Source organism: Cherax quadricarinatus, chromosome 61 (genome assembly GCF_038502225.1).
Source record: "Cherax quadricarinatus isolate ZL_2023a chromosome 61, ASM3850222v1, whole genome shotgun sequence".
Taxonomy (NCBI): domain Eukaryota; kingdom Metazoa; phylum Arthropoda; class Malacostraca; order Decapoda; family Parastacidae; genus Cherax; species Cherax quadricarinatus.
In genome coordinates this window covers 25687598-25708458 of record NC_091352.1, presented here as the reverse complement: position 1 = coordinate 25708458, position 20861 = coordinate 25687598, and positions in this window count along the sequence as shown.

The window sequence follows — 20861 nt, the reverse complement described above, 5'->3', positions numbered from 1 at the left end:
CCTCTCTCTCTAGTAGTGTCTCTAACATGTTGATGCATGAGGTTCTCCAGTACCACATCCATGATCTTGGCTCTCCATGTTTTGGGACACCTATGCGGCTCCAGGTTGTCCCAGTTAATCTCCTTGTGATTGAAATCATCCATAACTAGTAACTTTGCTCCCCCCATGTGAGCTCTTCTGGCCACCTTGGATAGTGTGTTGACCATTGCTCTGCTGCTCTCGTCATATTCTTCTCTTGGCCTCCTGCGGTTCTGTGGAGGGTTGTACATTACTGCAATTACCACCTTATGGCCCTCAGACTGGATTGTTCCTACTTAGTAGTCCCTTTCGCTCATGCCATTCATTCATTCCATTTTCTCAAATCCCCATCGGTTTTTAATGAACAATGCAACTCTTCCTCCCCCTCTCCTTCCTCTATCTTTCCTTGGGATTTGATATCCGGGTGGAAAGATTGCATCTGTTATCATCCTGGTGAGTTTTGTTTCTGTGAGTGCTATTATGTCTGGGGATGTCTCCTTGATTCTTTCATGCCACTCCTCAGAGTTATTTGTTATTCCATCTCCATTTGTATTCCACATCTTCAACTTGTTTTCAAAAAACTGTGGCCTGGGGGGTTCATTGAGGTTGGGGAAGTGGGAGACCTGATTAGGAACTATGGGTGGTTGCTGTGGGGTTGGAGTTTGTAATGAGGTTTGTGGAGGCATTGGATATGGCATGTGTGTTTTGGGTTTGAATGTTTGGTTGCACTGGTTGTCATGGTTTGGGAGCTTTTGTAGGTAGTTGTGAGGGAGGGTGTATTTGATCTTCCTCCTGAGTCTTGTTTCCCTGTCCATCTCCATCTTCTCCTCGCTTTCCTCCTTTCGCCTTTGTTCCATCTCTCTCAGTTTCTGCCTTCCTTCTTGTCTTCTGTCGCGGTCGAGATACACTTTCCAGAATACCAATATGTCCATTAGTCTTGCTTTCTCCTGCAGGATCCTGTTCCGAGTTGATTCTGCCTTGAAAGTCACTTTCACTGGCCGGGTTCTTCTTGCAAACCCCCCCCTATCCTCCGAAAATTTGCCAGCTGGGTCATGTTATCTTATCTTATTGTTTTTATGATGCTTTTCGATTGCATTTTTCCCCTTGTCTCCTTGCTTCGTAAGTTTCCCCTTCAACTTCCTGGAGCCCATAAACAAAGACTGACCTCTCCCTTTCATTCTCCCACTGTATATCCCTATGTATCCACTGATTTTATTTAATTTCCTCCATTGCAGCTTTCCTTTCTTCAGCTTTTTCATTATCTATTGTACTTGGGCCCATTGGCCTGTCATTTTCCATTCTCAGCTTTCCCTAGGCTCTGCTGTTGTCTGTTAGGACCTCCACACATAGCTTAGCCCTTTCATTTACTAAAGTAGGCTCGATTGCTTCTGATGTGATTCTCTTTTTCTCGGGCACCACAATGGTATGACAGGGTTTCTACATGCAGTTTTGCTAGTTCGTTCCTTACAGTCCCCTTGTTTGTGACTGAGGCAGCGGTCTCTGATGTCATTCCCAAATTGTTCTTTAGTTCTTTAAGCTGTTTCAGATTTTTCAGTTCCTATTCTGCTCTCTGTATCCTAGCCTCTGCTGCTGTGACTTGCATCTCCCACTTCTTGCTTGCTGCATCTATCCTCTCTTCCACTCTCATGCTAAGTTCTTCTTGCTTCTTTCTCCATTCATGTTCCCTTTTCATGAGCTCTGCTGCTCAATCTACCTTTGTAGATTCATCCTGCAGTCCCTTGGTATTCCTTCCTGCTCTCAGGCAACCCATTTTTTTTTTGGGTTGCCACAGAATGGAAAATTTATGTAATTCTGTGTGTTTGTTTTGTGGTGTTTGTCCGAGTGTGGGGGTGGCGGGGGAGGTAGAGGAGGAAGCTGTAGACAGTGGCTAAATGGGAGAGGGGTGGGGAGGGGGATTGAGGGTGGAATATGGGGAGTTGGGAGGAGGGAGAAGCAAAGGGGGAGAATGAGAGAGGGAGAGGGGAAAAGAGGGAGAGATGGGGAGGAAGGAGGGTGAGAGAGAGAGAGTGGGGGATCAGGGGAAGGAGAGAGATATTGGTGGGGGAAGTGGAGGGGGAGTGTATATGTAAGTCTGTACATGTAGGAATGTGTGTGTGTGTGTGTGTGTGTGTGTGCGCGCGCGTGTGTGTGTGTGTGTGTGTGTGTGTGTGTGTGTACGTGTGTGTGTGTATGTGTGTGTGTCTGCGTGTGTGTGTGTGTGTGTGGAGTACTCACCTAATTGTACTCATCTAATTGTGGTTGCAGGGGTCGAGACTCAGCTCCAGGCCTGCCTCTTCACGGATCGCTACTAGGTCCTCTCTCTCTCTCTGCTTCCTGAGCTTTGTCATACCTCGTCTTAAAGCTATGTATGGTTGCTGCCTCCACTACATCACTTGCTAGGCTATTCCACTTCCTGACGACTCTATGACTGAAAAAATACTTTCTAACATCCCTCTGACTCGTCTGAATCTTCAGCTTCCTATTGTGACCCCTTGTTTCTGTGTCCCTTCTCTGGAATAACCTGTCTCTGTCTACCTTATCTATTCCATGCAGGTTTTTGTATGTCGTTATCATGTCTTCCCTACCCGCCTGTCCTCCAATGTCGTCAGTCCGATTTCCCTTAACCTTTCTTCGTAGGACATACCCCTGAGCTCCGCAACTACCCTTGTTGCAAACCTTTGCGCTTTCTCTAATTTCTTGACGTGCTTGACCAGGTGTGAGTTCCAAACTGGTGCTGCATACTCCAGTATGGGCCTGATGTACACAGTGTGCAGTGTCTTCAACGATTCCTTACTAAGGTATCGGAATGCTATTCTCAGGTTTGCCAGGCGCCCACATGCTGCAGCAGCTATCTGGTTGATGTGTGCCTCCGGAGGTATGCTCGATGTTATGGTCACCCCAAGATCTTTCTCCTTGAGCGAGGTTTGCAGTCTTTGGCCACCTAGTCTATACTCTATCTGTGTTCTTCTTTGCCCTTCTCCGATCTTCATGACTTTGCATTTGGCAGATTTGAATTCAAGAAGGCAGTTGCTGGATCACGTGTCCAGCCTATCCAGGTCTCTTTGAAGTCCTGCCTGATCCTCATCTAATTTAATTCTCCTCATTAACTTCACATCATCTGCGAACAGGTGCCCACTGTGATACCTCATCTCATACCATGACTCGTTGTTGCCTCCCTGTCAGGTATTCTCTGATCCATTGCAGTGCCCTTCCTGTTATACACGCTTGATCCTCTAGTTTCTGCACTAGTCGTTTGTGAGGAACTGTGTCGAAGGCCTTATTGCAGTCCAAGAAAATGCAGTCAGCCCACCCCTCTCTGTCGTGTCACACTTCTGTAACTTGGTCATAAAACTCCAGAAGGTTTGTGACACAGGATTTGCTTTCCATGAATCCGTGCTGGTTGTCGTTTGTAATCTTGTTCCGTTCCAGGTGCTTCACCACTCTCCTCCTGATAATCTTCTCCATGACTTTGCACATTATACACGTCAGTGACACTGATCTGTAATTTAGTACCTCTTTTCTGTATCCTTTTTTAAAAATGGGAACTACATTTGCAGTCTTCCATACCTCAGGTAGTTGCCCAGTTTCAAGGGATGTGTTGACGATTGTGGTTATTGGCACACAGCATTTCTGCTCCCTCTCTGAGGACTCATGAGGAGATGTTATCCGGTCCCATTGCCTTTGAGGTATCAAGGTCACTTAGCAGCTTCTTCACCTCCTCGTCAGTTGTGTGCATATCATCCAGCACTTGGTATATTCTCTGTTGGAATTTCTCTATTCTTTCAGAGTGGTTGTTTTGCATATTTTGAAATCACCTGTTTAGTGTGATCTTATTGCATATATATATATATATAATGTATATTACCTTTCCATATAATTTTATATTGCTTATATTTGCGATAATAGCTAAATCGTAAATATATTGCTTTATATTATTATTTGACTTAGTTACTTTTGTTAGGTAGGATGTAATACATATATTATGTGCTCATAGTTCAAGTCTTGATTGTCTAACTACTGTAATTATCGCTTGTGGCTCGTTACTCTGCCGGCTTCTCGTTGTTGCTGGGTAGCAACTCTCCACGGAGCTATCACGTGATAGAGGCGGGGGGGGGGGGGGGGGGGGGGGTGTTCACACCTCGTATGAAGTATTCAGTCTGGCCTAGACTCGCTTGGTGGTTGGACGTATTCTAGACAAGACGAGCCTAAATCTCCCTTATTGGCCCTTGTTGGAAGATCGTCTCTTTCTTATTATTGTTGTTAGTTCTGGAGACTCTGTTCACAGAACATTGTATAGACTTAGTGATTTTCGACGTTGTATTGAGGTTGTGTGTCTCAAAGACATTCTGAACAACTCAGGTCCTGAGCTGTAGCTTCTGACCTAACTAGTACTGGTATCTGTGTACTGTCACAGTCGAGGATTTTCTGATGTTGAACTTAGATTCAGTATTATGGAAGTTTGGTGACTTTTGTGGAGGATCTGCAGATGGTCCCTACTTAGTGACGTTATATTATCTCCTTGATCCTGATTCTGTGTCGCAGTTACTTGTTATATTGCTATTGGGCTTAGCATTCTTTTTATTGTCCAAGCAGACTGTTCTGATTGCCAGTCTGTCAAGAAGTTAGTTTATGTGAGGACTTTGTCAGTCACTTGTTTAAGTCTAGTCGAGTCGTGAGACATAGCGAACTACTTAGAGCACTTACACACATACATACACACTTACTTGTATATTGTATTATTAAATGTTAATGTACCAGATGGTACTTAAGACTTATAAATGTGATATGTGCTTTCAGCACAATAATACTGTACACGAGAGAAGTTATTATTATTATTTTGTTGATATTGATTTAATTTAATTTGATATACGCCTAGACAACTTAGTTATTAATAAATTTATTAAATTTTAATTTCTCTAGTTAGTAGCCTACCAGTTGTAATCCTGAAGCACTATTGAATCATATTGAATTCTAATGGATAATTGGACAAGGATACTGACTACTTGTTACGAAAACCCAGTAACAGGCTGGATGCTAGAAGGGCAGTCCTTTCTAGTGTTCACTGGAGATCTCTAGCACCTTGCTGGTAGTAGTGGTGGTGACGGTGCTGGTAGTAGTGCTGGTGGACGTGCTGGTAGTAGTGGTGGTGGTAGAGGTGCAGGTAGTAGTGGTGGTGGAGGTGGTGATAGAAGTGTTGATGGAGGAGGTTGTGGTGGTAGTAGTGGTGGTGACGGAGGTGCTGGTAGTAGTGGTGGTGAAGGTGCTGTTAATAGTGGTGGTGACGAGATGCTAGTAGTAGTAGTGGTGATGGAGATGCTGGTAGTAGTGGTGGTGGTGGTGGAGTTGCTGGTAGTAGTGGTGACGGTGATAGTAGTAGTAGTTGTGATGGAGGTGCTGGTAGAAGTGGTGATGGTGAATGTGGTGGTAGTAGTGGTGGTGGTGGAGTTGCTGGTAGTAGTGGTGGTGGATGTGGTGGTAGTAGTGGTGGTGACAGTGCTAGTAGTAGTGGTGATGGAGGTTGTCACAAAAAAGCGATATCTAATAAGCATAGAGATTTTCAGTGAATACTAGAAAGGACTGCCCTTCTAGCATCCAGCCTGTTACTGGGTTTTTGTAACAATTAGTCAGTATCCTGGTCCAATTATCCATTAGAATTCAGTAAGATTCAATAGTGTTTAAGGATTACAACTGGTAGGCTACTAACTAAAGAAATTTAAATTTAATAAGTTCATTAATAACAATAAAGTTGTCTAGGCGTATAAGATCAAAGTAAATTATAGTAATCAATTGAATATAATATAGGATACAAGTTGCTACACTTCTCTCGTGTACAGTAGTATTGAGGTGAAGGCACATATCACATCTTTATGGCTTTTAAGTACCGTCTGGTACGTTGTTAGCATTTAATAACATAATACATATATATACAAGTAAGTTTGTGTGTGTGTATGTAAGTACTCTAAGTAGTTTGCTATGTCTCAAGACTCGACTAGGCTTAACCATTGACTGACTAAAAGTCCTCACATAAACTCACTTCTTGACCAACACGGCAATCAGAACAGCTTGCTTGAACAATAAAACGACTGATAAGCCGAACAGCAATATAACAAGCAACAGCAACACAGAATCAGTAACAATGAGATAATATAACGACACTCAGTAGCGACCATCAGCAGATCCTCCACAAAAGTCACCAAACTCCCATACTACTGAATCTAAGTTCAGCATAAGAAAATCCCCGACTGTGATAATACACAGATACCAGTACAAATTAAGTCAGAAGCTACAGCTCAGGACCTGAGTTTCTCAGAGTGTCTGTGTGACACACAACCTCAGTACAACGTCGAAAATCACTAAGTCTAGGCTATGTTCTGTGAACAGAGTTACACAGAACCAACAACAAGAAAGAGATAGAGACGATCTTCCAACGAGTTCCAGCAAGGGAGAGCTGGAGAGAGACGTCTTGTTAGAAGAATGTCAAACAGACAAGAGCTCGCAGGCGAGACAGACTCTCACTCCTGGTGAGGTGTGATACCCCACCCTGATCACGTGACTCTCGGTGGACTGCTGCTGCCCAGCAACACAGATGCCGGCAGCGAAACAAGCGAAGTGAAAGCTACGGTAGTTAGACAATGCTGTCAGCTACTTAACACTCGAACTATGAGCACTGAATAATATATAAATGTTACATCCTACCTAATAATATAACTAAGTCAAATAATAATATAAAGCAATATATTTACGATTTAGCTAATATTGCAAATATAAGCAATATAAAATTATATGAACAGGTAATATACATTATATACATTGTGACCCATTCAGGGGTCGCAATAGAGGTGCTAGTAGTAGTGGTGGTGGTGGTGGAGATGCTGGTAGTAGTGGTGTGACGGTACTAGTAGTAGTGGTTGAGGTGGAGGTACTGTAGTAATGGTCGTGACTGTGCTACTAGTAGTGGTGGTGGAGGTGATGGTAGCAGTGGAGGTGTTGGAGATGCTGGTAGTAGTGGTGGTGGTGGAGGTGATGGTAGCAGTGGAGGTGTTGGAGGTGCTGGTAGTAGTGGTGGTGGTGTAGGTGCTGGTAGTAGTGGTGGTGATGGAGGTGCTGGCAGTAATGGTGGTGGTGGAGGTGCTGGTAGTAGTGGTGTTGGTGAAGGTGCTAGTAGTAGTAGTGGTGGTGGAGGTAATGGTAGTAGTGATGGTGGTGGAGGTGCTGGTAGTAGCGGTTGTGATGGAGGGGCTGGTAGTAATGGTGGTGGTGGTGGAGGTGCTGGTAGTATTGGTGGTGGTGAGGGTGCAGGTAGTGGTGGTAGTGCTGGTATTAGTGGTGGTGGTAGAGGTCGTGGTAGTAGTGGTGGCAGTGGAGGTGCTTGTAGTAGTGGTGATGGAGGTGCCTGTAGTAGTGGTGGTAATAGTGGTGGTGGAAGTGCTGGTAGTAGTGGTGATGGAGGTGCCGGTAGTAGTGGTGGTGATAGTGGTGGTGGAAGTGCTGGTAGTAGTGGTGGTGATAGTGGTGGTGGAGGTGCTGGTGATAGTGGTGGTGGAGGTGCTGGTGATAGTGGTGGTGATGGTGGAGGTGGAAGTGCTGGTAGTAGTGGTGGTGAAAGTGGTGGCGGAAGTGCTGGTAGTAATGGTGGTAATAGTGGTGATGGAGGTGCTGGTAGTAGTGGTGACGGTGGTGGTGGAAGTGCTTGTAGAAGTGGTGGTGATAGTGGTGGTGGAGGTACTGGAAGTAGTGGTGATGGTGGTGGTGGAAGTGCTTGTAGAAGTGGTGGTGATAGTGGTGGTGGAGGTACTGGTACTAGTGGTGGTGGTAGAGGTGCTGGTAGTAGTGGTGGTGATGGTGGTCATGGAAGTGCTGGTAGTATTTGTGGTGAGAGTGGTGGTTTGGGTGCGGGTAGTAGTGGTGGTGATAGTGTTGGTGGAGGTTCTGGTAGTAGTGGTGGTGGTGTAGGTGCTGGTAGTAGTGGTGGTGATGGTGGCGGTGAAAGTGCTGGTAGTATTGGTGGTGATAGTGTTGGTGGAGGTTCTGGTAGTAGTGGTGGTGGTGTAGGTGCTGGTAGTAGTGGTGGTGATGGTGGCGGTGAAAGTGCTGGTAGTATTGGTGGTGATAGTGGAGGTGGAGGTGATGGTGGAGGTGCTGGTAGTAGTGGTGGTGGAGGTACTGGTAGTAGTGGTGGTGACGGTGCTAGTAGTAGTGGTGATGGAGGTGCTGGTAGTAGTGGTGGTGGTGGAGGTGCTGGTAGTAATGGTGGTGGAGGTGCTGGTAGTAGTGGTGGTTGGGTTGCTGGTAGCAGTGGTGGTGGTGCTGGTATTGGTGGTGGTGGTGGTGGAGGTGCTGGTAGTTGTGGTGGCGGTGGTGGAGGTGCTGGTAGTAGTGGTGGTGGTGGAGGTGCTGGTAGTAGTGGTGGTGGTGGAGGTGCTGGTAGTTGTGGTGGTGGTGGTGAAGGTGCTGGTAGCTGTGGTGGTGGAGGTGCTGGTAGTAGTGTTGGTGGTGCTGGTATTGGTGGTGGTGGTGGTGGTTGTGCTGGTATTGGTGGTGGTGGTGGAGGTGCTGGTAGTAGTGGTGGTGGTGGTGGAGGTGCTGGTGGTTGTGGTGGTGGTGAAGGTGCTGGTAGTTGTGGTGGTGGTGAAGGTGCTGGTAGTTGTGGTGGTGGAGGTGCTGGTAATAGTGGTGGAGGTGCTGGTATTGGTGGTGGTGGTGGTGGAGGTGCTGGTAGTTGTGGTGGTGATAGTGGTGAAGGTGAATGTGGTGGTTGTGGCTGGCTACAAAATTTAACAACATGGTGATGGTCAGAGTTATATTCAATACTGGAAGGTCTTATACCATGACTATCACTATCGCCACAGGTACTCCCAGTACTGCTGCTTCTACTACTACTACTGTTAATATCTCTATTACTATTACTATTCCTTAATCATTCAACTATCCTTGTGTCTTAAGTACTTCTCAACTCTATCTCGCCTCAGGTGTGACTTGACAATAGCTCAGACACAACGGTAACATAACTGTAGATTATTTGTAAGCTGAATTATTATTATTATTATTATGATCATCATCTTCCTAATCTTCATCTCCTTTCTTAGTCATTCACTTCCTGTTAATCCTTCCATTCTTTCCTCCTCAGTCCTTTCTTATTTTTGTCTTCCCTTTCGTAATTATTCTGTTTTTCCCTCCTTTCCTCTCTATCATAATCCTCCCTTCTTCTATTTATCTTATCCTTCCTCCCTCTAATAATTCCTCTCATCTCTCTCTCTTAATTCTTTCTGTTTTCTTTCCCTTTATTTCCTTTTTTAATCCTAATTATACTCTTCCTCCTTCATTCTCTTTCATAATCTTTCCTCTACAATCCTCCATCTTTTCCTGCGGAATTTCCCTTTTTCCTGGAGGAGGCTTCCGGGGATCAACGACCCCCGTGGCCCGGTCTTTGACCAGGCCTGGAGATGGATCACGGGCTGATCAATCAGGCTGTTACTGCTGGCCGTACGCAAACCGACATACGAATCACAGCCTGCTTGGTCGGAAAGTGACTATTGATGCCTATGCAGTTCCATCTTGAAGACAGCCAGGGGTATATTGGTACATCCCCCTTATATATGCAGGGATGCAGTTGAACAGTTTTGGGCCCCTGACACTTATAGTGTTGATACTTAACGTATTTATGGAGCTTTTCACTGGGAGGATGTTGCACCTCTCACCGAGTTTTATACTTTCATAGGGAGTAATTTCTGTGTGCAGATTTGGGACTAGACCCTTTACGATTCTCCAAGTGTATATTATCATGTATCTTTCTCGCCTACGTTCCAGAGAGTACAGATCACAAAACTACTACCGTTCCCAGTAATATAGGTGCTTTATTGTACTTATACGTGTATTGAAAGTTCTCTGTATATTCTCCAGGTATGCAATTTCGCCTTCCTTGAAAGGGGCCGTTAGTGTTGAGCAGTATTCCAGGCTAGAGAGAACAACGATTTGAAGAGAATCATCACTGGCTTGGAATCTCTAGTTACGGAAGTGAGATTCCCTGACATTATCACTTCCAGATCATTCATGTTAGATTTCCGCTTTATTATGTGATGGAATTTGTTTTCTACTCAGATCTAGTTAGTATTTTTTCGAGTTTTTCATAGCGGACTAATTGAAATCTGTCTTCACTGAACTTCCTATTTTTTTTGAGGCCCATATAAATGCATGGCTAATGTTAGCTTTGAGATTTGCAGTATCCTCAGTGGGTGACACGGTTATGCAAATTCTGGTATCGTCAGCAAAGGACACGTTGCTGTTTATACCAAATATAAGGATGAGGAAAAGGATTGGAACGAGTACAATACCTTGTGGAACAAAGTTTTTGCTGCAGCTGCCTTTGACTTGACTCTGTTTACTAACTCTTTGTGTTCTATTTGTTAAAAAGTTATAGATCTATCTACCTACTTTTCCTGTTACTCCTTGATCATGCATTTTGTGTTCCATTAAACGTTGATCGCGCTTGACAAAATCTTTTGCAAAGTCTGTGTATACCACATCTGCATTTTGTTTGTCCTCCAGTGCATCCAAGACCATGTCATAGTGATCCAATAGTTGTGAGAAGCAGGAGCGACCATCCAAGACCATATCATAGTGATCAATATTTGTGACAGGCAGGAGCGATTATCCAAGACCATGTCATAGTGATCCAGTAGTTGAGAGAGGCAATAGCGACCATCCAAGACCATGTCATAGTGATCCAGTAGTTGAGAGAGGCAGGAGCGACCATTCAAGACCATATCATAGTGATCCAGTAGTTGTGAGAGGCATGAGCGACCATCCAAGTCCATATCATAGTGATCCAATAGTTGTGAGAGGCAGGAGCAACCATTCAAGTCCCTGTCATAGTGATCCAGTAGTTGAGAGAGGCAGGAGCGACCATCCAAGACCATGTCATAGTGTTCCAGTAGTTGTGAGAGGCAGGAGCGACCATCCAAGACCATGTCATAGTGATCCAATAGTTGAGAGAGGCAGGAGCGATAATCCAAGACCATGTCATAGTGATCCAATAGTTGAGAGAGGCAGGAGCGATAATCTAAGACCATGTCATAGTGATCCAATAGTTGAGAGAGGCAGGAGCGACCATCCAAGACCATGTCATAGTGACCCAATAGTTGAGAGAAGCAGGAGCGACAATCAAAGGCCATGTCATAGTGATCCAATAGTTGAGAGAGGCAGGAGCGACAATCCAAGACCATGTCATAGTGATCCAATAGTTGAGAGAGGCAGGAGCGATAATCCAAGACCATGTCATAGTGATCCAATAGTTGAGAGAGGCAGGAGCGATAATCCAAGACCATGTCATAGTGATCCAATAGTTGAGAGAGGCAGGAGCGATAATCCAAGACCATGTCATAGTGATCCAATAGTTGAGATAGGCAGGAGCGATAATCCAAGACCATGTCATAGTGATCCAATAGTTGAGAGAGGCAGGAGCGATAATCCAAGACCATGTCATAGTGATCCAGTAGTTGTGAGAGGCAGGAGCGACCATCCAAGACCATGTCATAGTGATCCAGTAGTTGTGAGAGGCAGGAGCGACCATCCAAGACCATGTCATAGTGATCCAGTAGTTGTGAGAGGCAGGAGCGACCATCCAAGACCATGTCATAGTGATCCAGTAGTTGTGAGAGGCAGGAGCGACCATCCAAGACCATGTCATAGTGATCCAGTAGTTGTGAGAGGCAGGAACGACCATCCAAGACCATGTCATAGTGATCCAGTAGTTGTGAGAGGCAGGAGCGACCATCCAAGACCATGTCATAGTGATCCAGTAGTTGTGAGAGGCAGGAGCGACCATCCAAGACCATGTCATAGTGATCCAGTAGTTGAGAGAGGCAGGAGCGACCATCCAAGACCATGTCATAGTGATCCAGTAGTTGTGAGAGGCAGGAACGCCCTGCTCTAAACACAAGAAGCCCTGTGTTGTGCAACTGTAGGTTATCCAAGTGGACGGTGATCTTGCTTCTTAGAACCTTTACAAAGATTTTTATGATGTTAGTGTTATCGGTCGTTAATTCCTTGCCATTGCTTTACTGCCATTTTTGGCGAGTGGGGCTATATCTGTTGTTTTTTAGTGACTGTGGGATGACCTCTGTGTCTATGCTTCTTCTCCATAGAATATTTATAGCACATGAAAGAGGTTTTATGCAGTTCTTTATGAACTCGGAGTTCCACGAGTCTGGGCCTGGGGCAGAGTGCATGGCCATGTCTGGGCCTGGGGCAGAGTGCATGGCCATGTCTGGGCCTGGGGCAGAGTGCATGGCCATGTCTGGGCCTGGGGCAGAGTGCATGGCCATGTCTGGCCCTGGGGCAGAGTGCATGGCCATGTCTGGGCCTGGGGCAGAGTGCATGGCCATGTCTGGGCCTGGGGCAGAGTGCATGGCCATGTCTGGGCCTGGGGCAGAGTGCATGGCCATGTCATTCATTGTTTTTTTCAAAATCCTGTATTATATGAGAAATTTTTTAATTAACCAAATTTTAAGTTCTGGTCATAAAAAGAATCATTTAGACCGTCGACTCTTAATCTGATTAATGGCTCACTAAGCGCTGTCATATTGAGGCTTCAGTATCTCACTCATTTCTTTGCTGTCATCTGTGTAAGTCTCATCGTGTTTAAGGAAAGGTGGTTTTTGCGCTACAAATGGCATAAGAAAATAATTATTTTGGGTTTTTATCGTTTTCATTTATGGTTGTAAGTTCTTCCTCTGATTTTTGGTTCTTGTATGCTTTCTTAATACCCTTTTTGGGGCAAATGGCCGTAAAATTAGAATTTCGAACTGAACTCCCTATAGTGGATAGAGTAACTCAATATAGGGTCAGTGAGCCCATATAAATGGAATTCTGATGTTTAGTTTTCAAGCAATTGCTAATCAGCGAAAAACCTAATTTATTATGACCTGCCCATATTAGGGAGTATGAATTTGGCTGTTGCAAACTTGCAATGGTTAATAAAACATCAAATAGCTATTTTTTTAATTTATTATACAAACAGACAATATAAAAAATATAAGTGGAACTTATATCCAAACCTTTTTTAGGTATTAGAAAAATATAAAAAGAAACCAAATTGCTACATTGACACATTGCAAAGGGATAAAAATTTCAAGTCGGTAAAATATTGATATGGAGACCTAACTGCAGTAGGCTTTTCATGTTGGTATTCAGACAAAGGGTCATTATGGATGTCAGCATTGGTTCAGCTGGGGTTACTCTGAACAGCAAGGTCATGAATATCTTCTTCGTCAGGCATCTCCTCAATCCTAATACCTGTCTTTTTCTTGGCTACATTTCGCTTTTTGGCTGGCATTTCTTCCTCCTCATCATCACTTGACACCTCTTCATCCGGTGGCAAGTATTCATCACCACTTTCAAGCAATTCTGGGTCATCTACCTCCAGTTCTGAGTCACTTTCTTCAAAAATGCAGACATATTTTGACTTGGTGTTGGAGGACTCACCATAAAACAATTTCTCATTGATCTGGAAGGACAATAAAAACGTTCTGTACACATCCAGACCACTACAAAATTCATATAAGCAATAGAAATATTTTTTATAAATATTTATTTACTGAAATTGAAAACTGGCCCTGAAAGGGCACACAAAAAATTTTTGAGGTCTCTTTTGTTGCACTATTTTCATTTGCATGTACACTCATATTATGCTTCACACTGCCTTTATATATATATCAAAATATGCCCAAACTATTCATTTACGCATTAGGCATAACAGTCAGTACTTACCGACATTGTAGAGGATAAAATCCAAGGGTATTTGAGGCAAAGATTCTTCCCAGCTTGTTTCATTTAGGACATATTAATTTGATCCCACACTATGATCCTGTTATTGAAATTGAATTTGATGATGGCACCCTCATAACTGATCTCATTTTGCTGGTCAGGAGCCCTGTGCATATATATATGTACATCGATTATGTTGTGATCTGAGTACATTGACCAGATCATTATTAATGAAGATGAGGTCAAGTGTATTTTCCAGTCTTGTTGTCTGCACTATTTCCTGGCTTAAGGGGATTTTGTTGCAGAGATTTAATAGCTCATGTGTGTAAATTTTCATTTAAGCAGCCTCCTGGGGTTAACTCTGGTAAAACATTTGCCACATTTCTCCATTTTAGGTGTCTTAAGTTGATATCCCCCAGCAACAAGGTATCTGGGGTGGGGCTGTAAGATTTTCCCAACAAAGTTGTTTCTTGAGTTACTTTTCCTACTTTCCCCCATCCTTCTCTGAATCCTTTCGTCTCTTCCTTCTTTTCCCTGTTTTTCCCCTTCTTCCCTCCATCCTTCTCTTAATTCTTCAATTACAACCCAGGAGTCCAAATGGTCTGTTATCCTGGGTGTAAAGGGAGCAAAATAAACACAGCAGAAAACTTTTGACTTACATTATCCTTCACCAATTTAGAACAGCAGTATGTACACTATATACACTATGTAGGTATTAGTGCACTCCACGGTAAGCAAGGCAGAATAGAAGCCACTAGAGAGCAGATCGTGCTTCAACCAGCTCTAGAATGGGAATGACAAGGGCAGGCAGGAGAGTGGTACCCACATAATCTCTACGATTGCCAAAACCATCTTCTTATTGGCTGGAACCTGGTTACTGGTTGAACGACGGGGTCCCATCGTCAACCCTCAGTTACCTGGTTCGCTGGTTGGGGGAGATAGCCTGTAAATGAGGGTGTGTACATGCGCCGAATGAAGGTTACGTACTCTTTGCATGCCACATCTTCCCTCCCAACTACACTTAATATTTCCCCTTCGTCGCTTTCTTAGTATTTATTTCCCTCTCATCTCCTATTTTTAAATCTTGCTTCCTTCCTCTAATTTTCCCTTCTCTCTCTGTCTCTGTCTTCCTGTCTCTCTCTCTCTTACATCCATCTCATAAATCTTCCCTTTCTCCCATCCTCCATCCCTCGCTCCCTTCCTCCTATACTGGTAACTACATTCATCGCCCTCCATCACCATAAAAGACTCGACCTTTGCTCTCGTTCAGCACTGAAATGTGAGGAAAACAAATTAGTTATAGCCAGAAAACATCATTAGTGTGGGCCGGAGTTTTCACTCTGCCAGGCAAGAAACACCCGGAGGGACCACCTGGTAAATATGCCGCAGTCAGCAAACATTTACCTTGAATTGCTTTTGTGGTGGAGACCCGAGACTGGACACTCCGGAGGGTAGTGTTTTGATGCTGATAATGGGCTCATGATTTAAGGAATTGGAATCATATTTACATTTCCAGGAAAAAGGTTGAATATCTTCGATTCCAAAGGTGCTGTATGTCCTTTACGGGTTTAACGCTTCTCTAAGAACCTGAAATTAATGGTAAATTCTAAACTAAGCTGTTATTTTGATGTAGACTGTGCTAGTGGATCATTGTAGTTGATTGTCGATGATGATTGTGATTGTCAATTGTGGTAGCGAATTAATAAAGTAAACTGTAACTGGAAACTGCTGTAGGTCGTGGTGTATGTAGATTGTGGTACTAGACAATTGAAGTGGTATGTAGTAGAGGACTGTAGATGAGGAATGTAGTGGTAACTGTTAGACTTGTAGATGTTTACGGGAAATATTTGCTTCAGCAATTCCTTACTCTCATCTTATTGCAAGACGAATATGCTATGCAGTAGAGGCCAGTGAGAAGGCGGGGCCAGGAGCTGTGACTCGACCCTTGCAACCACAACTAGGTGAGTACATGGACACAACTAGTAAAGTAAAAGAGGTATATTGCAGCTGCTCGATTTATCTTATCACCTTTGTCACGTCTGTTGTCTCTGCGCTAACAGCGAATTTCGTGCATATTTTCCCGTCATTCACTCGCATGACAATGACGGTACTTCCACAGAGAGTACGAACATGTAATATAAACCACATACATACACACACACACACACACACACATACATATGTATATATTTATATATATATATATATATATATATATATATATATATATATATATATATATATATATATATATATATATATATATATATATATATATATATATATATATATATATATATATATACGGTGAAAAGCTCTGTTCCACAAGGCACAGTACTCGCTCCCATCTTGTTCCTCATCCTTATATCCGACATAGACAAGGATGTCAGCCACAGCACCGTGTCTTCCTTTGCAGATGACACCCGAATCTGCATGACAGTGTCTTCCATTGCAGACACTGCAAAGCTCCAGGCAGACATCAACCAAATCTTTCAGTGGGCTGCAGAAAACAATATGAAGTTCAACGATGAGAAATTTCAATTACTCAGATATGGTAAACATGAGGAAATTAAATCTTCATCAGAGTACAAAACAAATTCTGGCCACAAAATAGAGCGAAACACCAACGTCAAAGACCTGGGAGTGATCATGTCGGAGGATCTCACCTTCAAGGACCATAACATTGTATCAATCGCATCTGCTAGAAAAATGACAGGATGGATAATGAGAACCTTCAAAACTAGGGAGGCCAAGCCCATGATGACACTCTTCAGGTCACTTGTTCTATCTAGGCTGGAATATTGCTGCACACTAACAGCACCTTTCAAGGCAGGTGAAATTGCCGACCTAGAAAATGTACAGAGAACTTTCACGGCGCGCATAACGGAGATAAAACACCTCAATTATTGGGAGCGCTTGAGGTTCCTAAACCTGTATTCCCTGGAACGCAGGAGGGAGAGATACATGATTATATACACCTGGAAAATCCTAGAGGGACTAGTACCGAACTTGCACACGAAAATCACCCACTACGAAAGCAAAAGACTTGGCAGACGATGCACCATCCCCCCAATGAAAAGCAGGGGTGTCACTAGCAGGTTAAGAGACCATACAATAAGTGTCAGGGGCCCGAGACTGTTCAACTGCCTCCCAGCACACATAAGGGGGATTACCAACAGACCCCTGGCAGTCTTCAAGCTGGCACTGGACAAGCACCTAAAGTCAGTTCCGGATCAGCCGGGCTGTGGCTCGTATGTTGGTTTGCGTGCAGCCAGCAGCAACAGCCTGGTTGATCAGGCTCTGATCCACCAGGAGGCCTGGTCTCAGACCGGGCCGCGGGGGCGTTGACCCCCGGAACTCTCTCCAGGTAAACTCCAGGTATATATATATATATATATATATATATATATATATATTATATATATACATATCTATATATATATATATATATATATATATATATATATATATATGCAAAACAACCACTCTGAAAGAATAGAGAAATTCCAAGCGCTTTCGTGACTACTCACATTATCAAGGAACTATGAAAGTGAAGCATCCAAGGAAGCTATATAAGGGGTCGGCCAGCACCTCACTATCAGATCCCACAACGTGACGCGCGGCGAGCCAACTTGGACAGGTCCTTTGCAAAACTCACCCCCAAGCTATCCAAGTTGGCTCGCCGCGCGTCAGGTGTTTAAACCGTTGTGGGATCTGATAGTGAGGTGCTGGCCGACCCCTTATATAGCTTCCTTGGATGCTTCACTTTCATAGTTCCTTGGTTAATGTGAGTAGTCACGAAAGCGCTTGGAATTTCTCTATTCTTTCAGAGTGGTTGTTTTGCATATTTTGAAATCACCTGTTTACTGTGATCTTATTGTACATATATATATATATATATATATATATATATATATATATATATATATATATATATATATATATATATATATATATATATATATATATATATATATATATGCAATACAACCACTCTGAAAGAAAAGAGAAATTCCAAGCGCTTTCGTGACTACTCACATTATCAAGGAACTATGAAAGTAAAGCATCCAAGGAAGGTATATAAGGGGGTCTGGCCAACACCTCACTATCAGATCCCACAACGGTTAAACACCTGACGCACGTCGGCCCAACTGGACAGGTCCTTTGCACAACCCACCAACAAACTATTCTACCCAATAAAATTTTTAAAATTATTATTTGTCCAGTGTATTATTAAATTCTTCCCAAATTCTATTAATTATAAATGGATCTAATTTATATAAACCAAAGGAAATATTCATATTATTGTCAAAACTGCTTTTTATGAAACAAGATTCAATTATATTCCTGTCGACCATGGACTTGCTTGATACTACTTTCTCAACTTTTTGAAAATCAATTGGATGGTTAAAATCTCTCACATGAATAAATAGAGCATTGGAATCTTGTCCAGTTCTAATGCTATATTTATGTTGTTTTAATCTTAGTTCGAGATTTTTACCACTTTGACCGTAATAAACTTTATCGCAAATTTTACAAGGAATCTTATAGACTCATCCATCAGCATTTTGGGGGTAATTCTTTATCAAAAGTTTTTTTTACTGTATCAAGATTTTTGAATACAACTTTAATATTAAAAGTCTTAAGAAGAGAAGGCATATCAACCAAGTTTTCATGGTAAGGGAGAACCAACATATTTTTAGTTGAATAAAGCTGGTTGTCCCTTTTTGGATTGTAAAAAGTTTTTCTAGCAACTTTAAAAGATTTTTACAATCCAAAAAGGGACAACCAGCCTTATTCAACTAAAAATATGTTGGTTGTGAGTAGTCACGAAACCGCTTGGAATTTCTCTATTCTTTCGTAGTGGTTGTTTTGCATATTCTGAAATCACCTGTTTACTGTGATCTTATTGCATATATATATATATACATATATATATATATATATATATATATATATATATATATATATATATATATATATATATATATATATATATATATATATATATATGTCGTGCCGAATAGGCAGAACTTGCTATCTTGGCTTAAATAGCAACGCTCATCTTGCCATATAGGATAAACGAAAATTTGTGTATGCAATAATTTCGCCAAAATCATTCTGAACCTAACGAAAAAAATATATTTGATTGTGTTTGTTTAGTACTAAATTATTGTAAACGTATTTAAAATATATTTAGTTGGGTTAGGCTAAAATAAATTGTTCTTGTTATGATAAGGTTAGGTAAGTTTTCTAAGATTCTTTTTGTGCAAAATTAAAATTTTTTACATTAACATTAATGAAAAAAATATATCTTTAAACGTATAAGAGAAAATTTCAGAAAGGACTTAATTTTAAATGAGTTCTTGCTAATTGACCAGTTTTACATATTCGCCACGACATATATATATATATATATATATATATATATATATATATATATATATATATATATATATATATATATATATATATATATATATATGGTGGATGAATTTGGTAGGGTGTGCAAAAGAAGAAAATTAAAAGTGAATACAGGAAAAAGTACGGTTATGAGGATAACAAAAAGATTAGGTGATGAAAGATTGGATATCAGATTGGAGGGAGAGAGTATGGAGGAGGTGAACGTATTCAGATATTTGGGAGTGGACGTGTCAGCGGATGGGTCTATGAAAGATGAGGTGAATCATAGAATTGATGAGGGAAAAAGAGTGAGTGGTGCACTTAGGAGTCTGTGGAGACAAAGAACTTTGTCCTTGGAAGCAAAGAACTTTGTCCTTGGAAGCAAAGAGGGGAATGTATGAGAGTATAGTTTTACCAACGCTCTTATATGGGTGTGAGGCATGGGTGATGAATGTTGCAGCGATGAGAAGGCTGGAGGCAGTGGAGATGTCATGTCTGAGGGCAATGTGTGGTGTGAATATAATGCAGAGAATTCGTAGTTTGGAAGTTAGGAGGAGGTGCGGGATTACCAAAACTGTTGTCCAGAGGGTTGAGGAAGGGTTGTTGAGGTGGTTCGGACATGTAGAAAGAATGGAGCGAAACAGAATGACTTCAAGAGTGTATCAGTCTGTAGTGGAAGGAAGGTGGGGTAGGGGTCGGCCCAGGAAAGGGTGGAGGGAGGGGGTAAAGGAGGTTTTGTGTGCGAGGGGCTTGGACTTCCAGCAGGCATGCGTGAGCGTGTTTGATATGAGTGAATGGAGACAAATGGTTTTTAATACTTGACGTGCTGTTGGAGTGTGAGCAAAGTAACATTTATGAAGGGGTTCAGGGAAACCGGCAGGCCGGACTTGAGTCCTGGAGATGGGAAGTACAGTGCCTGCACTCTGAAGGAGGGGTGTTAATGTTGCAGTTTAAAAACTGTAGTGTAAAGCACCCTTCTGGCAAGACAGTGATGGAGCGAATGATGGTGAAAGTTTTTCTTTTTCGGGCCACCCTGCCTTGGTGGGAATCGGCCAGTGTGATAATATATATATATATTCAAAACAGAGAATGGATATATTTTACAATGCAATTTATATTAAGTAATAATGCATGACGAGAATATTTGGTGTGCAGTTTGTCGCGTGGTGACGCTGCCAGAAGATAGCGCAGCTGTTAATACACACCCGACATGTAATTTAAACAGTTAATAAGTTAATTAACTCGAGGGATTTTGAAGCGTCTAAAATCAAAATTTCCTCGGGCAGTTCCAAATGATTTCTAATAATAGCAAATTTGTGTGGACTTTGAAAAGTCTCGATTATTTCTTTAAAAATAATTTTTTTTTTGATGTAATACTATTATCTGAGAATTATTTGCATTGGAAAGTAACTATATATATATATATATATATATATATATATATATATATATATATATATATATATATATATATATATATATATATATATATATATATATATATATATTATATATATATATATATATATATGTATATATATATATATATATATATATATATATATATATATATATATATATATATATACATATATATATATATATATATATATATATATATGTGTGTGTGTGTGTGTGTGTGTGTGTGTGTGTGTGTGTGTGTGTGTGTGTGTGTG